The following is a 19,186-nucleotide window of genomic DNA, read 5'->3' as shown; positions in this document are numbered from 1 at the left end:
GACTTAGAAGTAAAATAAGTGGTACTACACACTGAGAAATGTTTGAGTGACCTTGCATGTGTTTATAATGGTATACAAGCAGAATAGCACATGAAGAAAATAAGATCAACAATTTATTTCCTTAAAAAAAAAACTTAATCAAAACACCTGTTATTGCATCAAGTGACATTTTACTGTAAAGCAATTGGGCTCAATAGTCCACTCTCTCATGTTATTCAACATGTTAGGTGCAATTTCAAAGTAACCAAGAACCGTTAGGCACCAAAAAAGCTTGTATAAAATGACACCATCTTTTTGGAGTAAGTTAAAAGACAGAAAAGGTTGCTTTACTTGACAGGCATATCTGGCACTTTTGTTTGCTCTCTTTTCACTATTTTGTGGATTTAACTGAGTAAGCTAAGTCCAGTTTCACATTGCAGCATGTGACACAATTTCACTACTGGAAAGATTTACATCCAAGGCGGTAAGCTTTACTGATGACATTTCTCTTCTAATCAGAGGAGCAGGCTTGCACATGTCATTTCCATATTCACAGTTCCCCTTCCCGAAGCTTACATGAGAAGTTTCGATGACATGTTTTACGACTGCTTGCCTTCAGGTAATGCTGATTGTGAAGATTTTGATGAGCTAGAAAGTCTCAGCACTACACCAGTAAATCATTTAAGTCTTTAGAATCACTCTCCATCATTCCCAGAGACAATAACCTCACAACAAAGCCCAAACCCTCCATGACATTTGGGAGGAAATCAACCAAATTGGTTTTGGCAGATTGCGCTTTATCTTGCTCTCAACCTTTACAATCATTGTTGTTAGTTATGCCTCGGGTTTTGCACCTCTTTGCCATCTCTTACCTGAACTCTTTATCTGTTTTCTTCCACTGGAAGTAAAATTGAAACAAGCACGGATTAACTCAATGTCATGGCAGCTTTGTCCCTGGGATAATGGGGGACAACGAGCTCTGCAGTGACAGCAGTAAATGACGCCAATTTTCTCAGAGAAAGGGTGGATGATAGAAGGAGAAAGGAAGGAAGAGTTTGAGCAGCAAGCTTGAGACCCTAATCCACTTTTGTAAATCAGAACGCTCTGGCTTTTTGCTGAGTGTTTGTCCTGCTGGGAGTGATATATATCATCCAATTATTGTGGGGCCGGCAGCTCAAATACAGACTGATGATATGTGACAGAATGGTTTAAAGAAGATCTGGCGAAGAATGTCTAATTATTGTAAAAAGAAAGTATTCGTCTCAAAGACACAAGACGTTCATTGATTTATTTTTGTTTGGGTTAAAATAAACTCATTTTCTATATTTACAATGTCAAACCACAAGGGAGACCAGCTGACCTGTGCTTTTTGAAACTCCAGGCATCTCCATGAATTATAAGCTAGTGCACACAATGCTCATGTTCCTTACCATGTATAACAGATCTACATTAGTATTTATATCCCAGCTCTCAGTGGTAAATTTGGTGTGTCTAAAAATTCTAATTTTAGCTCTGAAACATGTTTTCACTCTCTGGGGTCGCTCTTCTCAGCTGCTGGTTGGCTTCCTGTTTTTTTAATATATATTAAATATGAATTGTGTTGATTTCCCATAAGCACTTTCTTCAATTTAATCTTATGATATTACTCCTGTTATACATTCTCAGGACTATTGATGTATTGCAGATACATTAAAGTTGCAGGAATAAAGTTCCCAGGCAATATAAACAAATGTATATGTTTCTTATCAAATATGCTTTGTTTTTTTCGGGACTGTCACCTAAACAGCAGTATCAGAGCAAGCAATAACAAGAAATTCATTTTGAAGAGATTACTGATGATATTCCAGAGATGTTAAATAAAAGGTGATAACCCATCCTGGGGTATGTGCTTATATTGTATCCTATCAAGATAATAAAGTTACAGCTCTGAAGTCTGTTTGAAGTTGGAACATTTATAGCGTCATTGTAGAGCACTAGTTACTTTCAAATCTTTAAACACTTCTGTGTGGACCTGAAAGTATAGTCCTAAAGGTTCTTGAGGAAACCACCAGCAACAACTATTATGTCATGATGATGATATTTGGCAAACAGTGCATATAAAGGTGCATTTGACGGAACCTCCTCTTCGTGTACGTGTTTTTGGGACTCACTCCAACAGGATGCAGTTGTTTGGTCAGGTCAGGTATCCAAACACATGTTGAGCCATGTCAGGAAGAAGAAGTCCAAATCATGCACTCTGAATAGGTGTCACATCTGTCTCTGGGTCTCTCAGGTCACCTAAAGAAAGAAGAGGAACAATTTGACAAGTTAGTGAAGAGAAGTTGTGGTTCATGTTGTGTTGATTCTTGGTCGTACGACGTCACAACACAGTCACGGACGCCAGGAACAATAGCAACGCTGCAGCTAATGTTGTAGTCAAGACCACACGACACAAGACCAAGACAGACCTGAGACCGGAGTGCTCTGACACCAAGACAACACTAAGACATTGAGGGATGGAGACTGAGTGAAAACCAAAACAATAAATCTGTGAATGGAGATAAAAATCAAATTATGAATAAATAAAAAATCCTTTAGAGAGTGTTTTCCTTCGAATCACAGTAATGATGACGTGGGATAATAACCTGTCAATGTAGGCCCTGATTTATAATCCAGAGACTGTGTAGTCTGAGACTGTGACAAGACAGAGTAGAAATGATTTTGATTCTGGAATGAGACCAGGACCTTAAAAAAGACTGATTTTGAGTGTTTCTTAAAACTAGCTGCAGTTAATGGAGATTCTAATAAACTAAACTTCAGAGTTCAAAGACAAAAAAAAAGTAATCATTTTGCAATTTTTACATTAACTGATTTTAAATGTCAGTTAAAAAAAAAAGACATTTAAAAAATAACATGCTCATTGATAACGCAGTAAAATAAAACAAAAAAACTAAAACAAACAAACTGCCATTTGGACTCAGCAGAGAGCAGAACAAGTGGATTCAGCCTTGACATCAGACTGCAGACTTAAAGGACGGGTGAATCACTTTGAGGGAAAATGAGGACAGCAGGGTCAGAAGACAGATTTGTTTCTGTGATGTTTTCAGACAAGGTTTCAAAGATTCTGACAACCTGTAGCTCTGCTAGCCAGTCGTACTGAAGGAGGAAAAACGTTGGGGTCTAACACAGCATTAATACATCTCCTCATTAAAATTCTGTGACCATGTCACAGCACATGTCCTAACCAGAACCCCCTGCTCCTTCTCATTCGAACGGGGAGAAGATAAAAGCAGTGAGTGATTTCGAGAGAAAGGTAGACACAAGCTTTCGTGATATTTATTTTGCTTAAAAACGTCTTCTGGCTCCAGGCTGAGTCGGCCAGGGTGAATAAACAAAAGCAATTTTAAAGTCTCAGCCCAATTAGTGCTCTCTTTATGAAGCGATTCTTATTCTGCTGAAACAAGGCTCTTTTTGAGGTCTGCATCTGCCAGACATCCCTATTTGCCAAATCAGACGCTTTAGAACACTAAAAGACACAAAATCCAACTGGCTGAAAGAGAAGACGTCTCAGGGCTATTGCACTATAGGACAAAGACACTAAATGAAATAGTTTCAATGTGATAGTGGATGATAAGCAGGGTGTCACATCAGCCTAGTCTAATGATAGCGCAGATGGCTTGATTCCAAGAAAATGACCATACTTTACACTTTCTCCATTTCACACCAGCCCATGTCTTCTCAATTGAATTGTCACCCAAGTGACAAAAAAACAGACATTTGTACTGGCTTGTGTTTTCAGATGTCCATTTTATGAAAAGAAAATTGTAGTTTTACATTTTCAGATCAATTTGGTAGTCCACAAGTTTCCCAATAAACCATTCCCACAGATAATACAGCTGGTAATAATACAGCCCATAAAAATCTGTTGTCTGTTAAGTATGACTTGGATGTTTTTCAGAAACATACGTTATATCATATATATTTACAGTTTCTGCTCTTTCACAATGACACAAAATAAATGTCCTGCTCTTCAGCTTTGCTTTCAATCAGCTCACTTTCTCGGGGCTTTTAGCTGCCTTGTTTAACTTGTTTTGCTAACTAGCTAACCACCTTCAGTGTTCACTGAGTTTCACCTCTAATGCAAAGAAAACAATTCTGCTTCTAGCAACTGAATTTATTTAAGTTTCTCGCTAAAACGTAGGTTTTCTTTGTCTTGGTGTTACAATTGTTTTTACTGACCCTGAACACATGATGATGTCAGCTTGTTTGGGTAACAGAACAGCTTTTGTACTGCTGATTATGACGTGGATTTCAACATTGGATTTTAACTATTTTTAACTATTGTCACTTGCAACAGAGTATGCTATATATTTATCACAGGCATGTGGATGTGGATTTTGACCTGCAGGAAGAACCAACGGATTGCAGTGTGAGCACTACTAATGTAAGCCACATTTACCAAACCCCATTACATCTTTAACCTGCAGACTTTTACAAAGACTCTGCTTAACATTGATTTGTTTTTGTACCTTTAGAGTAGTGATTAAATTTCCTTTATAACTGACATTTCTATTCAGTTTTATCTATGTAACACATTCCATACACATGTAAACACTTGACAGAAGACAGCAATACACAAACACAATGCATACAATACAACACATCCACCCGTATCTACTGAAGCCCACTCACAGGACTACACACCAACCACACACATGTAAACACACACATACACACACACACACACACACACTTAAACATGCTTGATTTTCAGATTGTGAAAAACATGTCAGAGTTTCCACAGGAAATTAAAAAAAAAGTATCTAGGACCGAATGGTATGTTTCTTAAGATTAGGCAAGTTTGAATATGCTAAATATAATGTAAACACAGCAAGCTTCTCCTGCACAAACAATTTCAGTTGTTGTGTCATGTGATTTCTGCCGCTGTCACAGTGTCAAGCTGGCAGAATATCCTCCCAAAATCCCCTTGACAAGCTCTTTCTGCAATGTGCGCTGTAACTAAGCCTCAGAGATTTCCTGACTTCTCTGGTTGTGGCGGTTTTCCGTTGCCAAATACACCTCTGCTTTGATTCTCGCAACACAATATGCTCAATGAGATTCCAGAGCCTGAAAGCATCTCCATATTTCCACATGTACACCACCAACTGCAGAACTGGGTGCCCACATCACTGACTTGTGGTGGGCTTAACATTGTTTGAGTGCAAACAGGCATGAAGCTGTAAAAGTTCAACCAGAATCCAGACAGTTACAATTTCACGCTGCGTAATTGAGACACCGCTGTTGCGTGTCGCGTAGGTCATCAACAGCTGTCACTCGAGATTACGGTTGATGTAACGTGGTGAAACATGGCTCACTGGAAAATGGTTTCTTCAGCGAGACGCAGTGTTCCTTTTTCATGTTTATCATCGTGCAGGGAAGCTCAGGCTGTTTGTAATGTAGATTTACAACCTGAAGTTAAACAAGAGGCCTTGGAGGTGATGAATATATAAATCAAAGATTGTCTACCGTAACATTATGATGCATAAATTCACGCTATAAGCTATTTCAATTTGTTTTTATTTCACACCCAAGACGCTTATACCTCTGCGGCTGCTGTCATTTACTCAATGTACATGTCAAATACTTCAAATGAGGCGGCTACTGAGGGCCAAACGAAAATTAGCTATGTGGTCCCTGCACAATTTATTTGTAAGGCCTTGCATCAACGTAATCAATCAAGAATGCATCCTGTCATTTTAAGAGGTCAATCAAAGCCGGTAGTGGGGGCTGAGAATCGTTATAATGCAGTGATTACGCGTTGTGTGCACAGTGTTTACTGTCAGTTAATTATAAGCAAGATCACTCAGTCAAAAGCCTTTCTGTCAGGGCCTGAATAGCATCGAGGATTAATTCACAAGAACACAGCAGTATGGAAACACTGAGAGTCGATAAGACCCTGTGAATAACACTTACACATGCCAATAGACGCATACTGTTATCCAAACACAAACGTGAAGACACAAAATTCACCAGTACATTAATTATGTTGCTAAAACAGACAAGACAGAACCTCATCTACATAAATAACTCTGACAAACAGACACACACACACACACACACACACGGTGCTTCCGATGGTATATTAAAGTTTTACTTGTCATCTTATCTGACAACAAGAAATCACATCTGATCCCAAAGCAAAGCCACAGCTGGACTTCTACAAGCAGAGAGCAGACTGCTGGGTTCCTCAGGAATAAGATTAGATGTAATCTTTTTGCATATTGGCGACTGAGTGCAGCATGCATTTAAAATAAGCGAGGGGATAGTGGTTGATCAGTGGCACCCAAGTGCAAATATGCTTTCAGGGGAGGATGAAGTGATTTTTTTTTTAAATCTTCTTTCACACATTATGGATGTATCGTCTTTGTTGGATGTGTTTTTGAGCATCTCTAGTTTTGTTTTTTTTTAACTAATATGCGATGCATTAGAAACACACATAACAGGAAAAAATATTCCCTCACATTATGGGCTTTGTCATAAGGCTTTAGCCAGCACGCTCAATGTTGACTAATAATAAACATGTTTATGCATATGAATACAGAGTATGTAGATGAGGGATATGAATTTGATTCTCAGAACAGTTCTTGTTTGTTATATGAGTGGATTTTTTTTTATCAATCACAATTCTGTTTGCTTTGGTTGTGGAGTGCAAGAAACCCAAAATGCAAACCAGTAACATCTCTGCAGTCATCTCACAGTTTAGCATCCTATGAATGTTAAAACAGGAGTGATCTGCTTTAAAAAAAGCACATAGAAAATATGTTCTAGGCATCTTCTTCACTCCAACTCCATTTTCACTTCTTCATGCTCCTGTGAGGAATTTGTAGGTTTTGTCCCCTGCGGACATAGCAGGAAGAATTTGCTGATTTGGACCCGAAGCCTTTGTGTTTATGCACTAATATTTACTAATAGTCCTACAACCACAACAATATTTATAGGCCTAATACTTTATTGAAGGAAAGACTAATAAAGTATTTTTAATCACTTGACTGCTCTCCTTGGTGGCTTCAGGGGTGGAACAGCTGTCCTAAAATGATAATAATGACTATAACAGGGTGCAATATATCATTCATTTTAAACACCTTAATGGGGATCATTTACATCATTCTTGCAGCCCTCATTTGAAAGGCAGACTTCCTGTTGGAAATGTGTCTGGAAGCCAAACAGAAAGAAAAAACCCACATAATCAAACTTTTCTCAGACTCGCAAGACTTTGTACAACTCTTTCTCCAGACTGAGTATTACTAACCGTGACTACCAAATTGACTTTGACATATAAAATCATTGACGTGCATGTCTAGCTCAACAAAGAGAAAGTTCACAGAATGAGTAATAAGGCCTTCTTATTCAGAGGTGCACTTGAACAGGAAATCCATAAGTCCTGAGAGTTTTCCGTTGACTTTGCTTTATCTTTCACAACTCTCTGATCCGCATAGATACATATTATTCCTTACCATAATTTCCACCTGGATGTAGATCATCAAAGAGCCGGTGTGCTGCCCTTCCAAATCACATCCAATCTCTCTTTGCAAACAGGCCTGTCATAATAACATGACAGGGTGTTGCGTACACCATGACATTATCTATCTGGAGGGATTTGCACACGATGGCTGAGCTGCAAATGAGGTGTCTCAAAGAGTGCCGGTCAGAAAGGATGCTGCGCACGTACGTCTGCCCTGCTGTTGGCAATGTTTTGATCCGAGCACTGGGCGGGTGGATCGGGGCTGTCCCTTTGAATGCTAATGAATGAATTCTTCAAAGACACAGCGGTCCCTCAAGTCACCCTACGCTGTTGAGCCCTTGATGTAAAAGATGACTTTAAACAAACAGAATGGTGTGTTCATACATCAAAGTACTGGCCTTATGCAAGAGCATTTTGCACAATAGTCATTCTTCTGGTTCAGCAGGGGACTGAGGGAGCACATCGTTCACTTCCAACACTAATTTCTGCTGGACATAAAGTAAACCCTAACTCTGTGGTGTAAAAAAGAGATCCTGGGTATGTAGCCACATTTGGTCAGTTAGTTACACAGTCTTGTGAATGTTTCTTTTAATCTACAAAAAGGTCTACTTTCTTTATTTTTTTGCACGACTGTATCATTTGAGTTTCTGTTGAATTTTGTTTCATACCAAGGATAAACAATTCAAACTATCTCAATACACTTAACTTAGAGCCGGACTGATTAATCAGCCAGCTGTATATCTAGCCAATATAACTAGATTTATCACAGATAAAATAGTATTTAATTTGAGTTTCATTTTGTTTATCAATAGCAGTTCTCTTTCTGGCTGTCACCAGCAGAGGGTGCTGTATGGTTACAGGCATTATTACTCTCCAGAGTGTCAGGCGGTGATGCATGTGCATTTACGATATAAAAGCAATGACGGTGTATATTTATATATCTCTAAAGATGAAACATAGATCTAAGAAGGATATCGGTATCGGGATCAGACCTAAAACTACCATATTGATCTGACCCTACTGAACATAATATGTTTCTTAAAATGAGATGAGGATATCTTGAAAGTCTTGATTGTCTTTTTTTTGTTTTAATTAAGACCATGGCAAAACCAAGAGCACAAATATCAATGAAAAATAAACATCTTGTGTGCATGGGCGTGTCACTAATTTATACAGTAACACCGGGAACGTTGCATCTGTAACCAGGGGAAACAAATAAAACCACATACGATGAAGTTATTTGTTGTTATGACAAAGGCGTGTTTTTTAATTCGAATCCCAGTAATGATGTGAAAACATCAGTAGTGGTCTTGACCAGTCCACTCAGTCTGAGACGGAGACGAGGCTGGGTAACAATGCTTTCAATCCCAAGACAAGACCAGGACCTTTAAAAAGTGGTCTTTAGTCTAAGACCGATATCAAGTGAAACCTCCATAGGTTCCAAACAAGTCTGAAAAGTATGCTGTACCAATGAACCTAAATGTAACGGAATTCACTCTACTTAGTAAGAAAGAAGACGAGTGAAGCTTTTTTCCGTGCTGCTCGTCTTAAAACACGAGCTGGATGACAATAGTTTACACAGAAAGAGAAATATATTTCTAAACTTTTTGCAGTTGCAAAAACTTTCCTTTTCTTCCATTTCCAGTTTTAATAATAAACACACAGCAGCGCTCGAGCTCACAAATGATCTCAGCCATTGAAACGACTGTTTCATCTTAGCAATACATGAAGTATCATACATCCCCTCTTTAGCACATTCAACATTACACTTCCACATCATAAATGTTCTGTCTCAGCAGGATTGAAATATGAATGAACTTCCATGCTCCTCTGGCTCTTTGAACCTCTCTTGTTTTGAACTTACTTTATGTTTTCCAACAGGGTATGCTTTAAATAAAGGTAACCTGCTGTTGGCTCTGTTTTAGCGCTGCAGTGTTTTGACACAGCTAGAAGATTGCTCCAGTGGACCTTTGCTTCATAATTCTTTGTTTGAAAAAAATAAATGATGATACCCTTCACAGGAAAAAAACAAAACACAACTGCAATTTATTATTATCCTTTTCCCTAGCATTTGCAGCCACTCCCAATGAAAGAGGAGTAATTACGTGACAATAAGGTTCATATGTCATAATGATGCAAAAGATGACTTTAATGTGCTATATATCCTTTATGAAGCCATTTTCAACATACTGCACATTAGATCTTTGCTATTTTAATGATGTATCCCTTTCTATATTTGACACCAAGTCATGAGTAAAGTGTATCCCCTTGGACTGTAAATATACAAGGAGAAAGCCTGAGTGACGTCACCCATCTGTTTCCGCAGTTTCATCGATGGCGGTCACTATGCTGGAAATGCTGTCTCAACCTAGCTTTCAATCCACCAAACTTTCAGTTCACCTAACGACAGGCTGAGAGCTGGAGCTGTGGCGGGTCTAAAGCCTCCTGACAAACTGTTACACAGCAGCCTTAGACATGGGCCTTAGTGTGGCTGATACTTAGCTTTCATTCATTTAGGTAGTTGCTTGTTCCCTAGACTCAGACTTGTCCTGTTCCAGCAACATCTTGAGCCTTTTGCACAATGCAGAGGCGCTTACAGAATATCACATTAAAGCTAGCTGCAGTAGCCCAAACCCAACGTACCTGAAGCACAAATGATATTCAACCAGCGGTAGATGTTTCCATATGTGAATATATCACGTATGATGAATATAAAGAGGAAACATAATCCCTGCTCAACAGTCATGTTTCTAACTAATGTAGTATCAATAATTGCCTTGGAGTCTTTTAAGATGAGAGAAATTCATATTTTAAACGACTGTTTTACAACATATTTCAGTGTCCCAGTGACTTCGATTTGAATATTTATTGTCGGAGTCGAGGCACAAATAAGAAAACAAAGATGCTTCAGATCATAACCATCAATAGACAAAATTAAACAAACAGAATGGAGGCTAAAACAGCCCATCCGCTTTTTTTCTGAATGCAATTTGCCATCATAACCCTTAACTTCCATGTGCTATGTCCTTGCTTTCAAGCCTGTTTTTATGGGTAAATATTTTGCCTCGACACAAAAGGCCTTAAATGTATAATATCTCTCATTTGTTAAAGTCAGCCAGCCAGTGTGAAAACTATAAGCCCTAATTTTTCAGCTTTACTTTTGCCGTACTTTTCTAAACCTTCGATGGGCAGAATTTGTGCAAATGAACAACACAAGCCTAAATTTGCACCTCTTAGAGCTCAAGATTAAAACAATGTATGGAGCAGTAAGACAGCGAGAGACCTTTAGTGTGTCACAGCACTCTCTTTAACATCCTGACAGGGGGGAAACATCGGAGATAAGAGTTGGTGTATTTATAGTCTCATTTGCATGCAAGACATATGAACGAGGCTGCATACAGTAATTGACTGTGTGAGTTGAGCCCTCCAGTACCGTGCCAAAGATGGAATATTTTAACTTGTGACAGATACACAAGGGGAGGGGTTGCATTATGTATGCAAGGGTAATAACACATTTAAAATTCCAAAACTCTTTGTTGTAAAATGTGTTTTGGGAGAATATTGGAACGAGGCTTACATAAAGAGCCTCATCCCTGAAGCTTGTGTTTGTCTCCTGTCAGGTTGTAATGTACTCACTTATGCATGCAGGATGGAAATGGTAAGCCAGCTGAATTACATCCACAACAGAATTCGAAAAACAAGCTTAATATGACATCATTTTATCTCGCATCGCACAGTCATGCAAATCTCCCTTGTTGACACAAAGCAGTATTCATCTGCATGCGAAAGATCAGCTATCGGTGGATTAGTTTTCAAGGTTTCGTCTCACTAGATTAAAATTTGTGCAACATTTCTGCCACTTTCTGGAGCCTGCGAAGATTCTGTTTAAGTTTTCCTCGGCAAAAGAGAAATGCACGTGTTTGAGAGGTGACACTGCTCTACTCTGCCCAAGGGTCAGTCCTCAGAGGACGGTATTTTTAGATCAGAACACATAAATGCATGGTAAACCTTCTTTTTTTATGGCATGCTCTGTCTCTTAATACACTATCATTTGGCATGAGCATATGCAAATCCAGCACATATCTGTTAAGGTGTCCAGTTAAATAGTTACTACCTCAGATTGTAAAAACAGTTGTCTGTGTCACATCTGTCTGGATGGTCCGTAACACAAAAGGCAATCATCCGTCATCAAGACAGATTTCTAATTAACATGAAGACATTTTTATTAACATCTAAAGCTTATTAACTCAAAGGTCATTTGTTCTCCATTAATAATAAGAAAAAAAACTGGGTGTAATTACAGATATGTCACACTTATGAATTTAGTGTAATTTAAATAACAGATAGATTCACTCTGAGTCGGCTTGTACTGTCGTGATGGTGCAAAGTTGTAAGTAAAGCTGCTGACGCCTGTAGACTCATCTCTGTGACAAAGTGCTTCAGTGTGACAGGAAGTCACCAGACTCTGCTTCCTGTCACTGTTAATCAGGGATGATGAGGGAAGTTGTCAGTTTTTGATGCTGGCGTGTGAAAACTCTGAAGACGCCTCAAAGCATTTCAACACTGTTTAGGAAAAAGTCTTCGCCTTTTATTTTTTTCTTTAGTTTAGTTTATATTGCTGTATATATGGCTGTAATGATAAACATACTCAGGATAGGATCAATTCATTTTGACATCAACATCAGAAGTGGCCAATCACGAAAGACCCCAGAACCAACCACCAAAAAGGGACCAATTTTCACATTTCAGTATAAAGGCCACATATTCTCCTCCTTTTCAACCAGTTCAAATAGTCAAAAATCCGCTCTAATTCTTTCTGATTCTGCAGCTTGAAATGCAAATGAGCTGTGTCTGACCACGTCCCTCTCTGGAAGGACTTGGGTGGCTCAGACTTTCTTGAACCATGGCCTATTGTTTATAGTGAGAAGGCAGACTCCACCTGGGGGAGGGGTTAGTGCCCTTTGTGATGTCATGATCTCTAAACAGCCTGTTTGAGCACACATTTTCTGAAAAGTGGAGAGGGCACAAGGCAGAGATGGAATGGAAGATGGGGGTGGGGGTGGGGGGGGGGGGGGGTCTGTAGACAAAATAAGTGTTTGGAAATCATACTAAAGTCTATTTAGCATTAAATGTAACCTTTAAAGCATTCGTCAACAGAAACCATTTATTTCCCACTGATTTAGATCAAGAAGTAAATAATCTGCTGGTCATCAAACAGACAATGGACATAAGAATAGTGCATCTATTTTTGCTTTTCTCTCTCTGCACTGAAATACCAAGGCGACTGTTTACAGTACAGCAGGTACACAACTGAGGAGGAAATGATTAAAGGTTTCAGGCTGTTAGCTGTGATGGCTGTACTAACTGGAGAACCTGGTATATATTGTCTTTACTAAGCTCTGTGTTTGGCACACAAACGCGTAATTTAGAACATAAACCTCACACTGCTCCTAGCTCTGGACCTGAACTGACTGTACTTTTTTCAGACTATCAAGCATACAAAATATATTCACAATACTCTCTGAAGTATTAGCATATAAATAAAGACTTTAATGAGGAGTTAACGGCAAGCTTTGTCTATGTAAACAACTATTACAGTAGCCGCCCCCGAACTCTGAAATACAATGCCCACACATCAAAAACTGACCCTTCCACTTTAAATCACTGTTAAAAACTCTCCTTTTTAAAGTAGATTTGAATGTAGGATTGTTTACAAATAAATCAATAAATGAAAAAAAAAATCAAAATAAAACAATAGTCTGACAATAGTTGCACACCAACAGACAGCTGATGCTATCTGTTTTTTTAATTGATTAGATTGCTAATCGCCCTGTGCTACACAAAGTTCACTGGCGTCAATCCTCCATCAGCGTTCATAATGCACAGGAGGCTGACGTGCTGAGGTGCTGCTCCGTCTGTGTCACATCTGATTGACTTCTGGAAAACACATCAAATATTCAATTAATCATTCACGCTGCTGCCAGTCAGTGAAATATGACTGAATTGCATTTCCTTTTCTTTGATGAAACACTCATGTTTGTTGATAGCATGCTGCATTCCTGTTTACAGAAAACTACAAACCAGCTGCTGCCGGCGATAACAAGACGCTGAGGCACAAAAATATCAGAAACACCCAGGAGAGACGTGAAGGAGGAAACAGTGTTGTATATAAGATGCTCGCTTCATACATACGATCCTCTGATGTAGTCAATAAAGAGTTCCTGCACATTTGCATGATATGGGTTTCTTGTTGTTAGTACAGTATATGCCATCAATTAATTCGATGGAGAGAAAAACGAGAGCGCACAGTAGTCTATCAATAGCTGCTTTGATCAATAAAACATGAAACTCTTTGTCAGCAGTCACTCAGGCACGTTCTAAAAATAGATCAGCGTTGTTGTTTTTTTTCTTCCTCTGTTTGACTTGTAGAAGTGGGGAAACATGCTTTCATATGAATTCTCTCCGCACTTGTTAACATTAATTAAGTGCATAACTCTTTTATTTTCAATTAGCTTTGTAGAATGGTTAAACAATTAGCTTTTTATCTCTTCTATCCCTTTGGCTTTATTTGTCCGAACATTTTCCAACCCCTGTGACCGCTAGAAGTCGGCTTTATATACCGCCTTTATTTTTCCTAATTATTATCATTTAATCAATCTATCTTTATTTTAGCTCCCAGTCATAACAAATGATGTTTTTAAGAGTGTCTGCTTAAGGGTGGCTCCAAGAACCCTAGAAGTCACGTACACACCCTGAAAAGCCTAAAACAACTGTTACAGCCTGCTACAAAAAAGGAAATAGGTCTGATTAGTTATTTTCATCGCAACCGTGGTTTTTTTAAACGGCGCGTTTAGATTTTATGAATGATACATGTTATCCATAGTTAAGCATGTGATGACATGGTTCACATGTGTAACGATGTATCGGTTCATCAGCAGGCTTAAATCAAGCATCGGCCCCATCTCAGCCAGTTGCCTAAAAGTCAACCTGAGACAGGATTTCCAACATGGCGGCTGCTGCCGATGAGCCTTCAGAGCCCCCCTGCTGTAAAAGATGGCTAAAGGCTGTAAACATTTACAGTCAATGATTAAAACACCATGCGGAAGCATACGTATGTCCCGAATATCTGTGGGAGGTTTCAAGCAACCCTCTCTCAATAGTTATTTATTCTGTGACATAATAATTACTCATGATATTCTGTGAGTCCTATATTTCACATACTCTCTTCTGACAGTCGCAGTGTAACGTAATGACATCTTCCTTGTACCTGTTGTGCTAAGAAGTGTTTATAAAATAAATATCTTTTGCTGTTAACAATTAAAGCACATGATTCAATTAAAGCTGCAGAAGATGCTGTATGCTGTGTCAGTCGGTAATTCATTCAACAGTAATGCAATCTTTACATAAAGTGCCATTAACCCATCTGGGAGTCTGAGTGAGAGATGGAAGGAAAACAAAATATGTGATGTGAGTCTCATTTTAGTTGTTAGCTTAATGCAAAACTCCCATGAAGATGTTTTGCTGAAATTTCCCCCAGACAGCATGCAGTGTCAGTGAACGCCCACTCTCAAGATTTATTGTGCTTCTGTGAGCAACATCTGCAAAGAGCTCAATTCAGATAAAGAAAGACCTCGTGCAGAGATACAGAGTTGGATAAAAGACAGCTGATCGAGGCAAATAAATGTGCCATTTCACTGAGGGTTTAATTGATATCTCGTCTTACATGATAGCATGTTGTTTATCTAAGAACAGCATGTAAACAATTCCTGCAGACGTTTCACATGCAATCTTAGTCATGAAATCTTGTCAATGATGATATAAAGACCCCAGGAAGAGTGGCTGTTGTTTAACACAGAAGTGAAATGGGATAAACAAACATTTAATTAATAGCACGCACATTTCAACACGCCACTTGGAGTTTTCTGAAAGCTTATGTTTGATACAACACACGGAAATTCATTTGTTGCAAACCTAAATATCTACTGAAAAATGCATGTTGAAGGGTTCCCCTCTTAAAATACATGAATAAATATATCAGTGCAATGCTTTGTCAGCATCACATGAAGATGGCAACTCCATTATCAAATGCCTCATGTAACTTGACAACCACAGTTAAAGCAGAGATCTGTAATGACTTTACTATAATGACGAGATCTTCATGTTTAAGAACAGTGAGGCAGGGCAGTGTTTGAGTACTGCAGGTAAACAGCGCCCTTTAAACAGAGCGGTGGGCAAGTATGGTTTCAATAAAGTGCTTACCACCAGATCCCTCATCACCTGCATGGAAGACATTCGGAACTGGATGAGCAGGAACTTCCTAAAACTCAACGGCAACAAAGTCGAGGCCCTGCTCATCGGTTCCAAACCCACCCTCACCAACTCACAACACACCCCAGTACCACCCATCATCATCGACGGTTTCCCTGTGCCCTTCTCCCCTCAAGTCAAAAGCCTCGGCGTCATTCTGGACAGCACCCTCTCATTTGCTCCCCACATTAGAAACATCACCCGGACTGCCCTCTTCCACCTCCGTAACATTTCCAGACTCCGCCCATCACTATCCCAGTCCAGCACCGAAATCCTAGTTCACTCATTTGTCACTTCCCGCATCGACTATTGCAATGCCCTCCTCACTGGACTCCCCGCCAAACTCAACAGACTGCAACTCATCCAGAACTCTGCCGCCCGGATCATCACTCACACTTAACTCGAACTTCACTGGCTCCCTGTACAATTGCATCGACTACAAAAACCTCCTCCTTACTTACAAAGCTCTTCACCACCTAGCCCCCACTTACCTCTGCAACCTCCTCCATCACTACAGCCCCTCACGCACCCTCCGCTTAACCTCTGCTGGACTGCTAACCATCCCCACACCACGCCTCAGTACCATGGGTGCCCGAGCCTTCAGCTGCTCGGCACCAAGACTTTGGAACTCCCCATCCACCACATAAGACAGTCAGTCTATCTCCACTTTTAAATCCCAACTCAAAACCCACCTGTTTAAACTGGCATACTCGCTGTAACTGTTCACTTCACACTACACCTGTCTTTTGTTTGTTTTATGTTTGGTTTTAACCTTCTGTACTGCTTTTATCCACTGTAAGGCGACCTTGGGTGGCTTGAAAGGCGCCATTAAATAAAATGGATTATTATATATATATATATATATATATATATATATATATATATATATATATATATATATATATTATTATTATTATTATTATTAGATCAGATTTTAAAGTTAGAACTTGGCCTTTAGCTTTACTGAAACTCAGCTGTTAGGCTTTCTGTAGCAATAACAACAATCTTTCTCTACAACTTACCCTAACCCTTTTTTTTTGATATGATCTTTTTTTCTAAGGATCTTATATGAATCAATCCACCAATTTACATGCCAAGAAAAAGAGATATAAATACATGTTATCATCTGGGACCATATAAAGCAGATCTAAAATTTAGTTCTATCATTGACAGAGGACCAACTTCATCCACCAATGAGCACATGGAAACACTTCTGAAGAGGAAAAAAAAAACATCCAACAGCCAAAAAACCTCAAGCAAACCAGGAGATATTTGTAGACAGCCATCTGTCCAAAATCAACTGGGTTGAGAAAGTTCTATTTTGGTGATAGGGTTGCATGACTGGAACGTGATCAATCCACCCTGTGTGAAAGTCCTGAGTGCTGTGTGACTAAGTGTGTGTTTATGATTATTCCTCTGTACTGTGCGTTTCTGTAGCTCAGCACTGACACAGGTCAAATGGACACATGCTGTGCACTTTGGGATACACACCGATGTCCTGCGGTTGACATCTGAAAAAGATAAAAAGCCTCCGTTGATAAAAAAAAATGAAGCTGATGTGGGAGCGCAAATAAACGGACGATCCTCGAGTATCCACTTAAGGCTGACTGCAAACAGCAAGAATTATCCCAAACATCCAGGCCCATGTTCTTTATCCTATAAAGGATAAGATTTTGTCATTCATTTGCAAAATAATAGAGGCGTGGCAGGCGATGCTGGTTGCTTCCTGTAGTTTGATCAGGTCTGGTTTGGTTCTTGTTCGAATACTCTAAACACACCACACCATCTAAAAATAAGCAGACCAAACCCACCTTTTAAGCCGTGAGTTGCACTGGGGTTTGATTGATAGCTTTCACACCAACACTTGACAAACAAACTCGAGTTCTTTTTTACAGGTTAGATGTGATAACACCCCAAGGCACTCACTGCCCATCATAAGTTCTTCAAGCATGAAATAGATATGAAGCTCTGAGTCATGGCTCTAAGAGAACAAAACACAATTCAACCAACACGGTCAACTTCATATACAGAAAGTGTTACTTAACACTCAACTTACCAGTGTGTGTAGGCTGCACAGCATAGTGTCTGTGCCCATTCCTATTGTGTGCACCCATCTACTGTATAGTTATTACTCATGCTATTGTTGCTTTTTACTTGTGCCAAACAGAAAAGTACATTTCTCAACACAAGGCCCCCAGCTTTCATAGCGTGTATAGACGGTGAGACAATAAACCGCAGAACCTTTCGTGTTCCTGAAACACAGCTGTTTTCTTTTCCAACTTTGACTGATACTGTAGATTGCAGCCTGGTTGCTCTTCTTTTCACAGTCAATACTTTTTAATTAAGGAAGCTGTTGTCTTTTTGATATCAACCGAATCGTTTTTTTCTTTCATATGTTTGACACTCTTGAATGGAGGTGAATGGTAAGGTTTGAGATGTAATTTCACATTCTGTTAGCGTCTGTGATAAGATGATGGCTCAGGAGGGATGGCGATGTGGGATGAAATGCATTTATGAGTCAGTTTTATCCATCCTGCTTGTCCGAGATAGTCTTACAGATTCTGCACCTTCAGTTACCATTTACAAGTATGACTGAGAGGCTTAGTTTTCCATCATACACACGGTCCCTGGTGGTTATGTTCTGGTTTTAGAGTTAGAAGTTGTAGACGTGTGTAGCTTCTACATTCAATCCAAAATGTATCAACAGAAAAGGCTAGTCTTGTGCAGAAAATATTCTGACTTTGGCTTCTCCATGACAACAGAGCTTTTGTATATGAGATAATAACTACAACACTTTAGTCTTTTGGAATGAAAGCGGCTCGAGGATATTTGTAGTCCATCACTGTGAAACGACTTGGCTGTTATCTGAAGTTTGAAATGCTTCAGCACTAAACATTTTGGCAGCCAGCGGTCTTGTCTGGCAAAGGTTGATGAGATGACAAATGAGTGTTTGATGATAATTGTTGTTCATAACTTTGATGTGTAATCATGGCCATGTAATTGTTTGGATTAGTCTTCTCCATCTAATCACTCTGACGCTCTCCTCCTTTGACATTGTTTCTTTGGATCCATGGCAATTGTTGTCAAAGTTCTTGGTGTGCAGATTTTCTGAATTTTTACAAGGATTGTTAAAGACATTAGAAATGATAATGAACTTTATGACATTTGCATTTCCATAGTAATGTTTTGGTCAGTTATTTTGATTTATGTATTTAAAATCACAAATTCAAACCTTTTGGTATGAAAGCTTATTTGAAGTCATTAGTGTCAGTAATGGGATTGAGGCTGTAGAGGAACACAATGTCATTTGTAAAAGAAGCCTGGGTAGTTCTTTGGATGAAAATGCAAAAAAAAACACACAAAAAACAGGTTTTAAAGAAATCAACTTAAAAAATGAAA

The 19,186-nt window shown here is 39.1% G+C and overlaps 1 protein-coding gene across 2 annotated transcripts in view; it reads right to left on the bottom strand.

Moving 5' to 3' along the window:
• LOC306840404 (leucine-rich repeat and fibronectin type-III domain-containing protein 2) overlaps window positions 1–19,186 on the bottom strand; it is an 82,820-nt gene that overhangs the window by 53,529 nt on the left and 10,105 nt on the right. For both annotated transcript variants that reach the window (XM_079369662.1, XM_079369663.1), the window contains exon 2: window positions 2,130–2,256. The gene's annotated coding sequence lies outside the window, so the exon portion shown is untranslated. The remainder of the gene's footprint in view (window positions 1–2,129; window positions 2,257–19,186) is intronic.

Source organism: Symphodus melops, assembly GCF_947650265.1.
Source record: "Symphodus melops genome assembly, chromosome: 19".
NCBI lineage: Eukaryota > Metazoa > Chordata > Actinopteri > Labriformes > Labridae > Symphodus > Symphodus melops.
This window is presented reverse-complemented; position numbering and strand designations above follow the sequence as displayed.